At 41.6% G+C, this 20,007-nt stretch overlaps 1 protein-coding gene across 23 annotated transcripts in view; it reads right to left on the bottom strand.

Moving 5' to 3' along the window:
- CPEB3 (cytoplasmic polyadenylation element binding protein 3) overlaps nt 1-20,007 on the bottom strand; it is a 241,276-nt gene that overhangs the window by 167,774 nt on the left and 53,495 nt on the right. The gene's annotated exons all lie outside the window — the stretch shown is intronic.

The raw sequence follows: 20,007 nt of genomic DNA, 5'->3' as shown, positions 1-20,007 counted from the left end.
AAGAGTGGATTTAAGTGATTAATATTCTCAATGGAGAAGGGTAAATAGTGGGGTTCCCCAGGGACCACTGCTTTTTAACAAATTTATCAATGATCTAGAAAGCAGAATAACTAATGAGAATTAAATTTGTTGATAACACAAAGTTGTTAAAAGTTGTTAAATTGCAAGAGGATTGTGAAAAATTGCAAGAGGCCCTTGTCAGACTGGGCATCAAAATGGCAGACGACATTTAATGTGAGCAAGTGCAAACTGATGCATGTGGGAAAGAGGAACCAGAACTATAGCTATGTGATGCAGGGTTCCATGCTAGGAGTAACTGTCCAGGAAAAGGATCTAGGTGTCATTGTTGAGGATACATTGAAAACTACAGCGTAATGTATGGCAGCAGTTAAGAAAGCAAATAGAATTTTAGGAAATATCAGTAAAGGAATGGAAAACAAAGATGAAGATGATATAATGTCCTTGAATGGTAAGGCCGTACCTTGAATACTGTGTGCAATTTTGATCGCCATATCTCAAAAAAGATATAGAATTAGAAAAGGTACAGAGAAGGGCGATGAAAATGATAAGAGGGATGGAACGATTTCCCTATGAGGAAACGCTAAAGTGGCTAGGGCTCTTCGGCCTTGAAAAGGGATGGCTAAGGGTGATATGATAGAGGTCTATAAAATACTGAGTACAGTGGAAAGGGAAGATGTGAATCGCTTGTTACTAGGACTAGGGGGCATGCGACGAAGCTACTAAGTAGTAGATTTAAAACAAACCAGAGAAAATATTTCTTCAAACAATGTGTAATTAAACTCTGGAATTCATTGCCAGAGAATTTGGTGAAATCAGTTAGCTTAGCTGGTTACAAAAAAAAAAAAAAAAGGGTAGAAGAACAGAAGATAAGGATAACACATTATTTCTGACACAGGTATTAAGCTTTAATCTGTCTTTGGAGCCTCTAAACAACGGTTTAATCATCTGCTTCTCTACTTGCTGTGATCTGTACCCAATGGAGCAGAAACTTGGCTCTCATCTTATAATAACTGACAGGAAAACTCAAAATTCTAAAACAGTCAGTGACTCCAAATAGGTGATAAATAGGAGGAAATAGCAAAATCTCTTGTGGACCATGTTAAAGAGTATTCAACACTTTCTGCTAGCACAAAAGAATTATTCTCAATCCATATTCTGTATCAGGTTCCTATCCCGAAGCGTTTACTTGCAACAAATTAAACTAAAATTCGGCTCACAACTCCACCCACCTACATAAATGTCCATTATAATTGTTTATTACCTTTATCAATGTTATCAAGCCCTTTGTTTTATCCTATACTTCAATTTTCAGAAAAATATGGGTACATAACTATCTTAGCTTGGTTACATATACACAGCCTTAAAACACCAATATACACTGAAGTAAAATCATAAGGTGTGCCATTTGCTGCCAGAGTGAAGCTGGGTCAAACTGATTCTTTACAAGGCCAATCTACCTGATGAATCCAGGTAATTTAGAGACAGGCCGAGAGAGTTCTGATTTTACTCCTGTTGCATACAGTGATAATAAGCCCTACACTGGTTCAGATTGCCCCTGATGACACAGAGCTATTTGGTAACTCATAAGCTTTCAGATTTAAACTTTTAAGAGCTGCAGATATCTAACCCCCCTTGTCTATTAAACTGCGCTAGCATAGAGAGCCACGATGAATGGTCCACGCTGCAAAGGACAGGGCTGATGAAAGATAATCCAATATATTTCCTTTTAGTCCTAGCTAAGACTTCCCAGCATAATTTAATTTGCATGTCTTGAAGTCTAAATCTTTTCTGTTGGACTGCTGGCCAAGAGGTTTCAGGATATTTTACTGTTCAGAGGACAGTGTTTTCACTACTTTCAAACAACAGTATGCATTGATTATATCCTGTAACTACATTTATCAAGAGGCAGAATAGTTCTACCTAGAAAGTCATAGGTTCAAGGCTGGTTTGTGCATAACAGGAAAAAAAAATATGCAGAGAGACAGGGATTTCCGATTGGATGGGTAGGACATCTTTTTAGAAGGTGAGAAAAATAGGGTGCCTATATTAAATCAATTTAACAAAGACAGAGATAACTATCGGCCTCTTTTACAAAGCCACACTAGCGGCTATGCTGCGCTAACGGCCCCAAAGCCCATAGAGATTTAAAGGGCTTCGTGGCAGCTGCTATCACAGCTTTATAAAAGAGGCCATGTGTCTTTATAGAACAGACTCCCAGAATCAGCTCCAGTAACATACAAATTTCAGGATTTCCCCAATGAATATGCATGAGATCTATTAGCATACAATGAAAGCAGTGCATGCAAATAGATCTCAGGCATATTCATTGGGGAAATCCTGAAAACCCGACTGGATTACGACCCTCAAGGAGGGACTTTGACATCCCTGGTCTAGGGCAATTTACATCGCAGACCAATTTGTAACATAGTAAATGATGGCAAATGAAGACCCACATGGTCCAGCCAGAATGCCCAGCCACATTCATTAATCAAATTGTTATTGAACCAACTATCCAATAATATTATTACAATATTTTACTTGATAGGTTCCACTTTACGATGCCTTCCCTTAACCTCCACTGACAGAACTGAAAGGAGGACATTAATATCTGGATGCTGCAGTCAAGTTATTTGTCTTTTTTTATTATTTTATTTATAATTTCTCAATTGCAATCAAGTTAACACTTGTACAGAAAGATAAAGTTAAGCAACAAATAAAGTACAATATAAATTATATCCTACTAGCCCACTAATCCAAGATAACTTAATATAGCTTAACTTTAACTCAAGTCCTCAATATTTAGAACCAGGATGTAGAAATGAGCGAGATAACAAAGAAATAAAAGTAAAGATAAAATAATGGTTATTGGCTGAGACAGGAAATCAAAATCTATGAGTGCTTCAAATATCCATTCCTTTTTTTCAGGAGCAGCTGACAAGAAGGTTGTCAGTTGACTAGGATCAAAGAAAACATATTTTTGCGATTGATACACTATCACACATATATATGGGTGACGAAGAAAATAGGTCGCCCCAAGAACAATAACTCCCGGCTTCAACAACAAACATTCATGTCGACAATTTTGTGTATCTCGTGACAAATCTGAATACATTTGTATTTTATACCCTAGAAAGTCTTTCTGTTTATTCTTGAAGAAAAGTCTTAATAGCCAATTCTTGTCTGGTGTCAAAGCAACTGTAAGAAGAAGTGTTGCCGGCTTTGTAAGTTCGCTATCTGAAAGTTCCAAAATTGTAGAAATATTAAGTACTCGATCATCTTCTTCCTTTAACTTTTCTTCCCTTTTCATTGGTAAATAATACACTTGGGTAATTGGCGGTAGCAATTCCTAAGAAATTTCCAATATCTCTTTCATATAGCTTTTCAACATATCTCTAGGAGTTACTGCCGCTGCTCTAGGAAAATTAATTAATCTAAGATTATTATTACAAGAGAAATTTTCTAAAGTCTCCAATTTTCTCCTTAAATTAATATTATCTCTCACAAGTGTTTCGGTAATTTGTTTAGCTTTCACTTCTTGGGAAGAATTCAAAGTTGAATTTTTCAAATCTTGTAAGTCCACTTTAATATTCTCAATTTCCTTTTCTTGAGTATTAACTTTATGCTCTAACTGAGAGAGCTGAGGATTAATAGATTTAGCCAAATTTGCCACTAGGTCCCAAATAGCCTCAAGAGTTACCTCTTGGGGTTTTTCCAATGTATAGAAGAATTTTTTAGAAGAAACAATTTCCTCACCAACTGGGGTTCCTTCGTGGCTGCTGGTCTCCTGCTCACAAATCAAATGTCATGCTGGTAAGTCCCCAGGTTCCAAAAGGAAACTCTGCAAATGCAGAGAGTCCCCCTCCAAGGTCCCCAATATGTTGCCATCAGCCTCGGGGAAGAGTCCCACATCGACTCCCGATGGTTCCTCAACCCATGGGGAACTTGCACCCTGGGGAGGAGGGGAAGCACTCCAGCGTCGGGGCTCAAGGTGGTTTCCGGGCCCAAGGAAATCGCTTCCGCCTCGCCCTGGTGTGTCTCCAGCAGGCGATCCGACACTCCAGCGATGTCCTGTATTCGACACAGAAGCAGATAGACACTGCCGAAAGCGGCTGGGTCCAGCAGCACTGCGCCCTCTCCGCTTCGGCATCGATAAAGGTAATTTTTATATAGTAGCAAAAAATATTGGCTAGCTTCTAAACCAAAGCGCTCAGCCAAGCCTTCAATCTGTCATCTTGGTCCCAGCTCAAGAGTGAATTCTTAAGCACATTAGTCAAGTTATTTGTCATCAGTTTTCTCAGGTTCACGTTGAGCCTAATGCCTGAAAAGGCATTCATAAGGGCTTTGCTAAATAAAGTCAAGCTATAATCTGCCTTACCATCAATGGTACTGTAGTAAAACCGATAACTAGAGTCATGAGATGACAGCTTGGTTCCTAGTGCTGTACCAGTGCTAAACCCTAAGACTTTCGCACTTCATGCACATTCCATAGTAGATCTCCATATGAAACACATTCAGTGGAAACAAGCTACCCAGAGATTTGGAACAGCAGAGATTAATAATTTTTATTCTTATATAACCGCCAAACCAAAAAGGTTCTAGGCGGTTCACAACAATTAAAACTAATACATACAATGCAAATAAAATACATCAAATTATTACATGAAAAACATCTCCAATTTTACAGGCTTGATTAAAACAACAAAGACAAATATCATGAATGACTTGACCTTACCTCACCTCAGAAAAGCATTTTGGAACACAAGATAAGTTAATTTAATCTGCCAAGGGTCAAATTGTGGTCATTGTGGCATGAAACTTTACATTCCCATGACTGTAATAATCAAAGATATTCAATTCCCTACTGCACCAACCCTGCACCTTTCATAGGGATCAAACAAAATGGGGCATGTTGGTAAGTAGTTGTCCAACAGAATGAAGGTGAACAAAGCCTGGGCAGGGCCAGATGAAATTGTGGTGAAGATTTACAGCAGCTTTAATGTGCTACTAAGTAGGTTTGAGGCAGGATGATTTAGTAATTCGAGAGACAGATGGCAAGAAAAAATGAAAGAGAAGAGTCAAGAGTTTAAAAAGAGGGGTACTGAGTCACTATAAAGAAAAGAGTGAGAAAGGGGAAGAAATACCCAGTTTGGGATTTTATTCTTTTTTTTTTATTTAGATTTAGCTCATGACTCAACATTAGTACAAATTTTACCATTTGGTGTAAAAAAACAAACACCCCCTCCCCCCCGAAGCAAATCTCTTCCATTTAAAGACAAAAAATTTTTACAGTTTCCTTGCAGCAATCATAATTGTCTAATCTGGTGGAAGCTGTAATACTGTGCTCAATATCCAGACTGTCAAACTCCAGAGGTTTACATGATGTGGTATTTTGTCATGGAGTAATTAATGCATCCTGCATCTCATCAGTCCTATCCGATACTGGGAAAACTGAAACTAGATTTTGCTAGACCTTCATTTATAGATTTAATGGCTATTTATAGAAATATTCAACTAGGTCATGAAGAAAAAAATATGTTTTTATATTCCTTGGCTAAATACTTAGTGGAAACACCTTTTGTAAGAGTCTTCTAGGACAGCGGTTCCCTACCCTGTCCTGGAGGACCACCAGCCAGTCAGGTTTTCAGGACAGCCTTAATGAATATGCATGAGAGAGATTTTCATTAAATGGAGCGACAGGCAAGCAAATCTGTTCCATGCATATTCAGTAAGGTTATCCTGAAAACCTGACTGGCTGGTTCGAAGTTTGGCTTACCAAGCTGCCCTTTGGGATAAGATCTCCAATTCTCAATCTTACATTAACTTCAGGAAATTATTAAAAACTCATCTCTTTACGAAGAATTCTTAGTATCTCAACTGTTATATTTCCATTTTTTCTCCTTGAATTCTTTATACAGCATTGTCATTTCTCTGCGTGTGCGTAGTTCTCTTTCTTGTAAACCGCACTGAGCTGTGAGGTTGAAGCGGTGTATAAGATTATTGTGTTTCACAACTCATTCCTGGAGTACCCCCCTGCCAGTCAGGTTTTCAGGATTTCCACAATGAATATGCATAAATTTGAATTGCATATACTGCCTCCATTATATGCAAATTTCTTTCATGCATATTCATTGTGGATATCCTGAAAACCTGACTGGCAAGGGGGTACTCCAGGACCGAGTTGAGAAACTGAGTTAGTTTTCTAGTTCTTGACAGAACAGCTCAAGCTCTTTCAAGCTGACTGAGCATCAAACATGGATTATAGTCGTTCAGTCTTGCCATAAATTTTTAACTGGATTCAAAAAGAAGTCTGGAGAAAAAAGTCCATAAAATTATTAGGCCACAGTAGGGGAAGAAATGAACCAGTAATAACGTATCTGTTTACTTTTATACTAAGAACCTTGCCAGATGGTTCTCCCAAGTCTGTTATTTATTCCTGTAAGTTAATTACAGGAACTAGATCTACTTTATATTACTTAGCCTGGCCACTATTAAGAGGCAGAATGCTGGGCTGATAGACCTTGGTCTGACTTCAGCATGACTTTTCTTATGTAACTTTGGATTCTGACTGGGCCACTGTAGGACATTCAGGGTTGTTGTTTTTTTTGCTGAGCTTCTGCTTTCTGTTTAGGATCACTGTCGGGTCTCCCTAGTTCCATGAATATGGCATACTGAAACAACCAGGTTATCTGCTAGAACAGGGGTAGGCAATTCTGATCCTCGAGAGCCACAGGCAAGTTAGGTTCTCAGGAAATACACAATGAAAAAATATTATATATATATATATATACACACATACATACACACACACACACAGCATACCTCTTCTGTCCTCCAGACCTCGCTCCATTCCCCAACCAACATCTCTCTCTGTCCCTCCAGGAGTCCAACTTTTTTTCTTCTCTCCTCCACCCCTATTGGCAACATGTCTCCCTCTCTCTCCCTCCTCTGTTATGATCTTGCAATTCTCTGTTCTTTCTCCGGGTCTCTTCCCCTCTGTCTCTTCTGTCTGCACCTCCCATAGTCCAGCATCTGCCTCCTGTCTTTCTCCTTTATTCAGGCCTCCTCTCTCTGTCTTTCTTCTGCTTACAACCTCCCCCAATCCCAACCCCACCCAATGTCCAGCATTTGTGTTCTCCTTTCTTCCAGGTCTTTCTCTGCCTCTCTCTCTCATTCCTCCCTCCCTGGTCCAGAATCTTTCCACCTCTTTCCAGTCTCTCTCTCTCTTCCCTTTATACACCTCCAAGTCTAACATTTCCCCCCCCCTCTCTTCTGCCTCCTTTTTGTTTCAGGTTTCTTCCTCTCTCTTGCTTCTGCTAACATTTTGAGTCCTTCCACCTTTGATCCAGGTCTTTCTGTCTCTCTCACTCTCTGTCATCCCCTTCCCTAAGGCCTGGCACCTCTCTCTCCTGGGTTCAGGGTGTTTCCCCTCTCTAGTCCAGCATCTGCCCTGTCTTCCCCCTCCCTTTTGGCGCAAGTCTGCTTTCCTGCCCCTCCACAAGGTCCTTTTGTCTCTCCTCCCTCCCTCGTCCAAATCCAGCGTCTCTAAGCCCCGTCCAAATCCAGCATCTCTAAGGCAACCCCCATCCCGCCGGGGCCCTCACGACGGGCACAGACTTACCCTGAAGTGTGGGGCCTTACCTCCACTGCTTCCCGCACACAGTGACTGTTAGGACCTCAGACCTCTTGATTACAACTGTTCTCGTCTCCGTTCTTCCCTCTGGGCCTAACTACCACAGTTGAAAGTTAATTACAGCAGCCTGCAGAGCGAACTTAGCAGGCTGCCGTCAGCCTCTGAGAGACAGTGACCATAGGGGAATCTAGAGGATGCTGATGGGGGAAGCGTGTCATTTGAGCAAGACAGCCGGGCACTCACTTAAATTAGCTGGGCGCTCGACGCTAGGGAGAACACTGGCTCTGCGATCTACCGGCTTTGCTTTTGCAATCAACCGGTTGATCGTTGCAGATCAGGAAGAAGCATTAGTTAAAACTGCATTTGATCCAAAGTCAGTCCACCTCAAATCTTTCTCCCTTGGTATCTCTAAACTAATAAAAGACATACAGGCAGCTCTCTAGTTGAAACAACCAAAGCATAGCACACTGGTGTCCAAACACTAGAGCTTAGCAAAAGTCAAGGCAATTAAATAAAATCTTCGCTTGTTCTCATCTCCCTGGTTCACAGAAGCCCTGAGGATAAAGAAAAGGGAAATTAGAGAAAAGCAAAAAGAACATGATGCAAAACACAAAGTTCTGTGGACAAATCCCTTTGGAAAAAAACTCCTTGACATCTACAAACTAGCAACATACGAGGCTTATTACTTCAAACTACTATCAAAGATCCCAAACAGATCAAGGGCTATGTTCACTTTAACACCTGCCTCACAAGGGAACAATCCTTGCAAACAAACTTCAACAGCGAGAGCATCTTTACCTTCTTTCATAAGAAAATAACCAAAATATGTGCCAATTTAGACTCAGAAGCCAAATCCCTAAAAAACACTACCAAGACTTCCCACATGACACCCTGAAACCCTAGACCACTTTGAGACAGTTTTCTATGATGGATTAAGTACAGTAGTAGACTCTTTGCATCCCACAGGCTCTGTCTTAGATCCCTGCCCCTCTTCTATTTTACTATCAGTCAAAGACGTCTTTCTGTAATCAATCCTGCCATTAATAAAATGAATCCCTACAATTTGGTGTGGTACCAAAGAGTTGGAGATCTACCATTATCCGACCACTTCTTAAAAAAACCCCTAAAAACCCTACCTTAGACTTTGACTAACCAAGTAATTTTAGACCAGTCTCAAACCTCCCAGTTATATCAAAGACTTTAGAAAAAGTAGTACTTACATAACTATGAGACTTCATAGAAAAAAGTGGAGTCCTCTCTAAATACCAATCAAGATTTAGAAATTTCACGGCATGGAAAGTCCTACTAGAAATCATGGATGACTGCTGGAAATTTCTGGAAGAGGGAGATGCCATATTACTAGTTCTATTGGATCTAAGTGCTGCCTTCGACACTCATGACCAACCTCTTCTCTTATCCAGGCTGGAAAATATTGAAATTTGCAATACAGTGGTTCTTCTCCTAACTAGATAAAAGATCTCAGCGCGTGCTGTTAGGGCCAAATGTGTCTAAAACCTAAACCACTCAACTATGGAGTACCTCAGATTAGCTTATTATCACCGCTGCTCTTCAACCTGTATGTCAGACTGATAATTGACATCACAGCAAAACACTAGATTCGGATCCATTTGTTCGCTGTTGACATCTAACTATACTTCCCCCTGAGATCCAATCGAAATGCTCAAATCAACAAACTTCAGTGTTGCTTATCAGAAAAAAAAAAAATTGGATGACCATAAACAAATTACAGCTAAATGCATCAAACACGGAACTTTTCTGGATACACAGAGAAAACTGTACTTCACCCCCCCACCACACACACACACTTCCTCCTCTTGGGGAAATAGCACCCTAAACGCTAAAGATAAGGTTCACAGCCTAGGAGTACTCCTTGACTCAATTTTGTCACTCACAGATCATATCTCCCAGGTAGTCCTTCCTTATATTACCTTCACCAGTTACAAAATATCCACATATTTCTCAGAATCAGAATTTACCCAGCTAATCTATGCTTTTGAGTTGTACCGCATGGACTACTACAATGCATTACTAATAGGTCTGTCAGCTAAAAACCTATCCCACCTGTAACGTGTGCAAAATGCAGCAGTCCATCTTCTGAAAAAAGTTTTGACCACATCACCCCAGCGCTAGCATCTGTTCACTGGCTACCTGTTAAGAAATGCTGTATCTTTAATGCCCTAGTTCTAGCCTTCAAAACATTCTGAAAGTGAAAACCAGGTTACATGATACCCAAGCTACCAATCTACACCTCTGGATGACCATTAAGGTCCCAAGGAGAGAGACGACTGGCCTTACCCCCTGGTCGCTCCCTCAAAACAGAATCAGCCCACAGGCATGCCTACTTGCATTTCATACCTAAACTGTGGAACCTTGTTCCCCCATCTATTAGAGCACAAAATGGTCTATGGAACTTTAGAAGGTCATGAAAACCAAATCCTCAAATATCCCAGCCTCAATAATCCTAATAAGACTCTCCGGTCATGCTAGTTGTTTAGATCCATATTTAATTAACATATGAGTTGTGCCTACATTACTCTGTTGCCAAATTAAATACTTGTATTCCCTGACCTTGTATTCCCATGCATCTACTTGTAACTTTTGGTGCTTGTTATTACTTATTACCAAATTATGTGGTTTGTCTTGTCTCTGACCTACATGGATGTACTCCTGTAACCCATTCTGGGCTCTTTTGGGAGGATGGGCTAACCTCCCCCCTCAAACAAAAACAACCACCCACGAATAAATAAATTCAATGGCACTTAACTGTACCGTGCTGTTGAGTATCTTCACAGACCTCTCATGGTAGTCATTTTCCAAGTGCTACCACGAGGGGCAGCAGTAAAGGGTTTTGCTCCTGCCCCCAACAACTTCACTAGGACCATGAGGTAGACAATTAGGCCGGGGGGGGGGGCCAAGTTTGGAGGCTGGAAGGGGGATCAGGACGGCTTTAAAGACAAAATAGTTATGCAGGTCCCTGACAATTTCATTGAGAGCCCTGGCTGAATATTGTACAGGACCCACATAGGCTCCAACAGCCATTCCCATCTAATTCAGTACTGGTATTCGTACAAGGCCCGGCACTAAACACTGGGGGCAAATCTAGCTGGTGATAAGCATTTTAAAAACACTGATCATCATTGGCTAAATATCAAGAGATGTTTTTCCACTTCACATTCATAAACCTGGCAGGATCTTCACATACCAAAGGCATCAAAACTAGGAGAGTGGGAGAGGGGGCCACATAGGTCCTAGCTGCACTAAAAGTTCTTCCTGCTAGCTGCTGCCTTCTCTTACCTGTAGAGCGAGGGAAGCTTATCTTTCTGCTGTTGCTGCTGCTTTGCTTATCCTTGGTTGGCTCTGTCTGCCAGCACTGTATGCTTGTTAAAACTGGACAGCAGCTGCATCCTGTTTCTACATGTTGCTGGTGGCCAGAGCTGGTCAATGATAATACAGTACAGTAGTAGAAAAACAAGCTCCCATCATTTTACAAGACACTTAAAGATCCTAGTGCTGAGAATGAGCAAGATGGGGGGCCGATGACCAGGAGAACTTATGGCTAAAGAAGGCAGCAGGTGGGATAAGGGAGCCAGGACTCTGGCTGAGGAGAGACTGGGAATTGCAAATGGAGGTTTATGCTGGCAGAGGGTGGGGATGGAAGAAAGGATTTGATGCTGGAGGCATGTGGCAGAAAGAGGCCAATGCTATGGCTAAGAAAAGGAGGGCTTAGAAATAATATAAGGGCTTAGGCTAGGGGTTGGAGAATGGATATAGGCCTGGGGGTGCTGACAAGGGGTCAGATGAGAAACATGGGCTAGGACAGGAGAAGGACAGATACTCTAGTATTCGTGCATGGTTATACGTACATGGCCCGGCACTGAACACTGAACACTGGGGGTTAATCTAGTTGGTGATATGATATCCATTTTAAAAACACTGACCACCACCGGCTAATATCAGGAGGAGATTTCTCCCAGGGGAAAGAGAATGAGAATCAAGGGCATTGCAGGAAAAGTGAAGATGAGGAATGGGGTGTGGAGTGTAGATATGGAACTTTGGCTTGGGCACAGCTTTGCCCTCCCAACTCCAAACAGGTGTTCCATTCCCCTGAAACAACAAGAATCTCACAGCATAAGGTATGATGCAATACTACACATATATTCTTGATCTTGATTTGTCCTTGCCATTTTCAGGGTATAGACTGTAGAAGCCTGCTCAGCTCTGGCTTGTTTCTCAATTACTGGAAGTTACCATCTAAGCGCTGCTAAGGTGGTTTGGCTCCATTCTCTTTGGCTCCATTCCTTTGAGTTTATCCCACACATTTTAATTCTGTTAATCTCCATCACAACTCATGGGAGATCATTCCAGGTATCTACCACCCTCTCCGTGAAAAAGTACTTCCTGACATTTTTCCTGAGTAGCACCCCCCCTCCCGCAACCTCTGTTGAAGTCTTCTAAAGCCTTCCGTTCTCTGGAAAAAGGTTTGTTTGCATAATAATACCTTTCAAATATTTGAATGCCTGTATCACATCACTCCCATCTCTCATTTCCTCCAGAGTACACATCTTCAGGTCATCAAGTCTCTTCTCATACATCCTGTAGTGCAAACCCCATATCAGGGTTGATGGTCAGTCTATAAGAGGTATGCAGGCAGATTGATAGGCTTTAAAATGACAAATCCCCGGGACCGGATGGCATCCATCAAGGAACTGAAAGGGGTTATAGCTGAACTGCTCCAACTAGTAGCCAATCTGTCGATCAAATCAAGAAGAATTCCAGAAGACTGGAAAGTGGCATATGTTACGCCGATCTTCAAGAAAGGTTCGAGGGGAGATCCAGGAAACTACAGACTGGTGAGTCTGACCTTGGTTCCGGGAAAGATGGTAGAGGCACCGATAAAGAACAGCATCATTGATCACCTTGACAGCACAATCTGATGAGGACCAGCCAGCACGGCTTCAACAAAGGAAGATCTTGCTTAACGAACTTGCTGCACTTTTTCGAGGGAGTAAACAGGCAGATAGACAAGGGTGACCTGGTCGACACTGTATATCTGGATTTTCAGGTGTTCGACAAGGTCCCGCATGAATGACTACTTCGAAAAATTGCGAGCCATGGAATTGAGGGTTATATACTCACATGGATTAAACACTGGTTGGCGGATAGGAAACAGAGTGGAGATAAATGGACAATACTCTGACTGGAAAAGGGTCACGAGTGGAGTGCCGCAGGGTTCAGTGCTTAGACCCGTGCTCTTCAACATATTTATAAATGACCTGGAAATTGGTACGACAAGCGAGGTAATTAAATTTGCAGATGATACAAAATTATTCAGAGTAGTGAAGACACAGAAGGATTGCGAAGACCTGCAACGTGACAAACATGCTTGAGAAATGGGTTGCGACATGGCAAATGAGGTTTAACCTAGATAAGTGTAAGGTAATGCATGTAGGTAACAAAAATCTTATACATGAATACAGGATGTCCAATGCAGTATTCTGAGAGACCCCTCCAGGAAAGAGACTTGGGAGTACTGGTAGACAAGTCAATGAAGCCTTCCGCACAATGCGTGGTGGCAAAAAGGGTGAACAAAATGCTAGTAATGATTAAAAAGGGGATCACAAACAGATCGGAGAAGGTTATCATGCTGCTGTACCAGGCCATGGTACGCCCCCACCTGGAATACTGCATCCAGCACTGGTCGCCGTACATGAAGAAGGACATTGTACTACTCGAAAGGGTCCAGAGAAGAGCAACTAAAATGGTTAAGGGGCTTGAGGAGTTGCTGTACAGTGAGAGATTAGAGAAACTGGACCTCTTCTCCCTTGAAAAGAGGAGACTGAGAGGGGACATGATCGAAACATTCAAGATAATGAAGGGAATAGACTTAGTAGATAAAAACAGGTTGTTCACCCTCTCCAAGGTAGAGAGAACGAAAGGGCACTCTCTAAAGTTAAAAGGTGATAGATTCCGTATAAACATAAGGAAGTTCTTCCTCACCCAGAGAGTGGTAGAAAACTGGAACGCTCTTCCGGAGGCTGTTATAGGGAAAACACCCTCCAGGGATTCAAGACAAAGTTAGACAAGTTCCTGCTGAACCAGAACATACGCAGGTAAGGCTAGACTCAGTTAGGGCACTGATCTTTGACCTAAGGGCGCCGCAGGAGCGGAATGCTGGGCACAATGGACCACTGGTCTGACCCAGCAGCAGCAATTCTTATGTTCTTATTTTCATTACTTTTCTCTGTACTGCTTCAAATATTATATGATGTTTACACCAAAAGACAAATGAGAGGAGAATTGATGGTCTGAAGATGTACAGTATACCCTGGAGGAAAGGAGAGATTGTGGCGATATGAAACAAATATTAGAAAAGTATTACTATAAAAACCAACCTTTTCCAGAGAAAGGAAGCTTCAGGTTACACAGAGAAGCCTGCTTAGTATTACTGAGCTATGCAAGAATTTTATTTTTTTAACAATATGCAGCCTCTTACAGGCAATTCTACTGATTTGTGAAGACTGGATAACCTTTGAGCAGCTGTGGTTAGTCATACTTAGCAATCTGTAGCTGTCTAGTAATCTGCTGCTAGATTTAGCACAGACCTATATTTAAAAAAATAAGTTACTTTACAAAAATCTCTCCTCTTCATAGTTAGAAATGAAGACCCTAAAATAGTAACCAAAAAGGGGTTAGGATAGAAAGTTCCATTAAAAATATTTTGTAGTCTTTCTCCTCAGCATGACAAATGCATGATTTTTTTTATTTACTTGAGAATTGAACAGTGGAAGACCCAGGGCATACATCTGGAGTCAAACATTTTTTAACACTCCCCCCATATAAAAATATATTTTTAGCAATTTTATTTATTTTTGTATCCCATTCTCCCCACAGTTTAACATTCACAATGTTACAATATAACATTACATAGGCTTACAACCTCTCCAACCCCAAGCCGGTGCTAAGGTGTAAATCAGGGGTGTCCAACCTTTTGGCTTCCCTGGGCCACATTGGCCGAAAAAAATTTTTCTGGGGCTGCGCAAACACTGCAGCAAGACAGAGGAGGGAGCCGGCAAGACAGTAAACACCCAGGGGCTAGCAGGGGAAAACACTGCATTGCTGTCGACCAGGGCCACACAAAATACTTCACGGGGTCGCATGGGGTCCTCGGGCCGCACGTTGGACACCCCTGGTGTAAACAAAATAAACAAAAAAGACTTTTCCTCTCTGTTAGGTCCTAGCTCACACTAGCTAACACCAGCTCTGGCAGGATACACATTTCAAATCTGACCTATTGTAATCACAAAATAGAAAATAAAATCATTTTTCTACCTTTTGTGGTCTGGTAATTTTATTATTCAAATCAGGCTGGTCCCAGGCTCTGGTTTCTGTTTGTCTTCTGTTCAAGCTTCGCTAGGTATTTCTTCATGTTATTCACCATCTGGGATGTCTACTCTATTACAGATTTTGGTATCATCCGCAAAGAGGCAAATCTTACCCAACAGCCCTTCAGCAGAACCTTGAGGCATACGACTGGTAACATCCCTTTCCTCAGAACGATCTCCATTGACCACTACTTTCTGTCACCTTCCACTCAACTAGTTCTTGACCCAGCCCGTCACTTTGGGGCCCATTCCGAGGACACTCAGTTTATTAGATGCCTGTGTGGCACAATGTCAAAGGCTTTGCTAAAATCTAAATATACCACATCTAGTGCACTTCTTCTATCCAATTCTTTGGTCACTCAGTCAAAGAAATTGATCACATTTGTCTGACAAGACCTACCTCTAGTGAATCCATGTTGCCTCCGGTCCTGTGATTCACCAGATTCCAGAAACATCACCATTCTCTGATTTAAAAGCATTTCCATTAATTTGCTTATCACAGAAATCAGACTTACTGGCCTGTAATTCCCTACTTCTTCCTAACTTCCATTTTAGTGGAGAGGAACCACATCCACCCTTCTCCAGTCCTCCAGTTCCACTTCCTACTCTAGAGAAGCATTGAAAAGGTCCGTCAGCAGAGCCACCGGTACTTCCATAAGCTCCTTCAGCACCCTCAAATGTACACCATTTGGTCCTTTCGCTTTGCCTACCTTTAATTTAGCTAGCTCCTCAAGAACATAACCCTCTGAAAATTGATCAGAGTCTACTACTCCTCCATCCCTATTCGTGTTTGTCTTCTACAGTCCCGCTCCCGGTGCTTCAGCCGTGAACACAACAGAAATATTTAAGCAATTCAGCATTTTCTTTATCAGTTTCTACATATTTCTCCCCTTCACCTTTGAGTCTCACAAAGTCACTTTTGCACTTCTTATCACCGATATATCTTAAAAAATGTCTTGCCTTTCCATTTTACGTGAGCTATTTTTTCTTCCATTTACAACTTTGCTTTCCTGATTACTCGACCAGCTTCTCAACTTTTCCAGATATTTTTGTTTGTCTTCCTCTTTCTGGGATCTTTGATAGTTTATAAAAGCTAACCTCTTATTCCTTACCTTCTCAGCTACTACTTTTGAGAACCAAAGCGGTCATCTTTTCCTCTTACTTTAACTTACTTGCCTCACAAAAATGTCTGGCGCCCTTACAATAATTCCTTTCAGTTTTGCCCACTGCATTTCTACTCCTTTTAGATGTTCCCATCCAGACAACAATTCCTTGACATAATCCCCCCATCCGAACAAAGTTAGTTTTTTTAAAGTCTAGAACCTTTGCTTTGAATGAATCCTCTCTATACCCATCAATATTAAACCGTACCATGCAATGATCACTGGATGACAGATGATCACCCACTGTAACATCAGAAACATTTTTCCTGTTTGTAAGCTCTAAGTCCAGTATGACCCTATCCCAAGTGGGTTCCTTTACCCAATGATGGACCAGTAGAGAATCCAGGATTTCCCTACTTCTAGAAGACCCCAAAATAGTTATACTCCAATCAACATCTGGCATGTTAAAACTTCCCCTTTTTTAGATATATTTTGAATGTCTGCTATTAAATCTGTCCACTTCTTCCATCTGTGGAGGCCGTATATCACACCAACGTAAAATGCTTATATATTTACCATTCCCTCTTTCCAAATTGATTCACAGTTCCTCTTCGTTGCCCTGCAGATCTGGCAATCGTGTGGCTTTAATATGATCTTAATATAGCTTTAATATGATTTTAATATAGCTCAGGAAGTGGTTGTATTGATAAGACAAGTTCTAATTCAAACATCTGTGAGCACTTGAGGCCTCTGCTCCCCAAAATATTAATTATTAAAAAGAAAGAGTGTACTTTCTATATTTACCATAGTAGAAGGGTGATCTGTCATTGACAAAATATTAGAAGGATAATACGGTTAATATGATCTTTAACATATAACGCTACTTCCCCTCCTTTTCTTCCTACCCTGTCTTTTATGAATAAATTATGGCCCAGTAAAACTACATCCCAGTCATGGGTCTCTGAGAACTCCACTATATCCAACTCATCTTCTTCCATCATAGCTTCTAGATCCAGAATCTTGTTTCCCATATTTCGAGCATTAGTACGACATTGCCCCCTTTTCCCATCCTTGTAGAGGTATTCAGTAATTTACTTACTCGAAAACTTATACTCATCCGGTGGTTTTGATCACCCTGCCCCATCGCTTCTGGCACGATGTACACAGCAGTACTCTCTAAGGTGCCCACTGCTCTGTTAGCATGTCTGTGTAGTCACCCAGGATGTCCAAGTAGGTGATTTTCAAAATTATGCACATCTAACATCCTTCCCCGCAATGTGTGAGATGTTGCTGTGGTCAGCCATCAAATGTTTATAGTGGTCCCTCCCCTCTCCCTTATGTTTTCCAAGTCCATTTGTTTCTAGCCCCTCCTACTCCTTCAGATGCACATGTTGCCATTCAGAGATCTATATGTTTACATACCCTGTTACCCATCAGCTTAAATTGTTAATGTCTGTATTGCTTAAATTAAAGCGGTATCTGGTCACATTACCTTCGACACAGACAGCTATGACTACTCTGACATCACGTATTATTGGAAACGGTTGTGTATATCCTGACAATTGTCACCTTGATGTATTCGCTCGCTGCTGATAACCTGTTTTTCATATGACCTTCTCATGTTTGGATTCATAAACATTCTTAACATGTCCTTTATGTCACTTGTATCTGGGAAACAGCTGTTTGCACATTTTCCAAGCCCACATGCTTAATTCTGCTAGCTGCATAGCCAGGGTTCCCAATGGCTACACAGTGCACTGCTCTTCCTCTTTGGCCACTATGCTGTTTCAGTGACCTGCTCTGTACTCGTTGGTCCGGGTCAGTAAACTACATGAATAGGGATTATGTTTCTATGTTATTTTTACTCTTTTCATTGTTAAGTATAAAATAATAATGATTATACATTTTGGGGAAATGTGCACATTAATATAGACATGCTAAAATACTTCTTAAGAAAAGAGTAATAGAAGAATAGGAATAGGAATAGGAAAAAAAATGCTTAAAGCCAAAATGATATCAAATTAGCGTACATGAAACACCATATGTCTGGCCAGTTAAAGCAAAGTGCTTAAGTGTCCTACTTCGGCAAAGAACAATTTCCTCTCGCCCTAAATAGTTTATTTCTCTTAGCCTAGCATTATTTTGTCAGCATTTTCTCAAAGAATCATTAATTACTTGCTCATCATTCCATTCCATTCTATAAAGTACCAAATAGGCTTTATTATTTCTGAGAGAATTCAGAACTTCTGATAGCCTACAGTACTATGTAGCACTGTTTAATAATTCGGCAGAAGTACCCTTCCTTTGTGGGGAACATAGGCCCACCAATTCCATATCTTCCTACTGCAGTCACAGGATCAGAACAAACATGTTTTCAAAAAAACAATTGTAAACTAGTCCCCGTACACATCATCTTGTAATTAACTTTTTTCAAAATTATACATCTACTATTGTAATCATTTCCAGAGAATATGGTGACACTTTTTAGCATAGCAGCCAATAACATCAAGTAGGCTGATAATGTCCCACCACAAAAATCCATATGTTCTGATAAAATGCAGTTGGTAAGGGCCACAGGATATAAAGTCCATAGGATATGGGAAGGATAGGCCTCATAATGTCCTTTTCAGTCATTGGGATGTTGACAGGTACTTGTGAGCTAGATTGGCTACAGCTGGAAACAGGATGTCGCATTTGTTGGACTGTTGACCTGTCCAATCTGGCCCCTGTTGTGCCCCTACTGGGCCAGTCTCTTAATGAGGCTGCCCACATGCCACCAGCAGCTGCTGTAGGAGCCCCACAATTTGCACTAGGACCTGACCTTGGTGCTGCAGCTTCTGCAGCATGTCTCTCTATGTAACTGAGACTTGCTGTAGGGGATGCTACCACATCAGCAGGTCCTTGGGGCTGGGCAGGTGGCCCTCGAAGCTCCTCAGCCTCCTTTTCTTCGTCTTGCTCCAGGGATGGCATGTCTGCCCAGGGCTCCTCCTTCACCTCTGTGCTCTGGAGTGGCACCTCCCAGGCCCAACTCCTGCTCCTTCTCAGCCTGCTGGCCCTCCTCCTCCTCCTCCACTGCCTGCTGCTGACATTGGCCTGTGTGCAGTAAAGACAGTTAGGGTTACTACATCATACATGGGTTGCATAGTGGTGCTGCTGAGGGTCATGAGGTAGGGAATGGTATAGGTATGTGTTTTTTTTCTGGCAGTAGGGAATCAGGTCTGAGGGGTGGCACCAATGAGATGACATAGTATAGAACCCTGACGAGTGGCTTGGCAGTGTGAAACAGAAGATGGAGCGGTCAATTTGATGATGCACAGATGAGACTACTGTCAAGTTTCAAGTTTTATTAAAATTTGAAATACTGCTCATCAGGTTACAAAGCGGTGTACACATTTAAAATGATAAATTTGGGTGAAAAACAATACAACAAAATAACATATGGTAATGATAGGTATGGAAGGTGGACAGTGCTGTGGGAGTAGGTGTGTGGGGAATCATATATAGTCTGATGCAGACTGAAGCCCACCAAGAGAGCTTCTGGTACTACCTGAGCGTTGCCCCAACTGTGGAGGCCTGCCCTCAAAGATAACACAATTGTGGTTTCAGAGTAGGGAATGTGAATTTTGGGTACCAGTGTATGTATGGGAGTCATGCTAACAGTTGGCAACGTCCCTGTGCTTTGAACATGTACTGGGCTGCTGGTTTTGAACTTTTAGGCACGTCTTGCCAAGGCAGCACCCTAACCTGTGGAGCTGACTGTAGTATATGCAATGTGGTTTGGGGGGGGGGGGTTTGAGGGGCCAGGGATATAGTTAGTGCCCATTGTCAATTGTCCTTCGTCTCTTTCCTT

Source organism: Geotrypetes seraphini, chromosome 4, assembly GCF_902459505.1.
Source record: "Geotrypetes seraphini chromosome 4, aGeoSer1.1, whole genome shotgun sequence".
Taxonomy (NCBI): Eukaryota; Metazoa; Chordata; class Amphibia; order Gymnophiona; family Dermophiidae; genus Geotrypetes; species Geotrypetes seraphini.
Note: the sequence above shows the minus strand (reverse complement) of the source record. Positions and strands in the feature narration are given on the sequence as shown.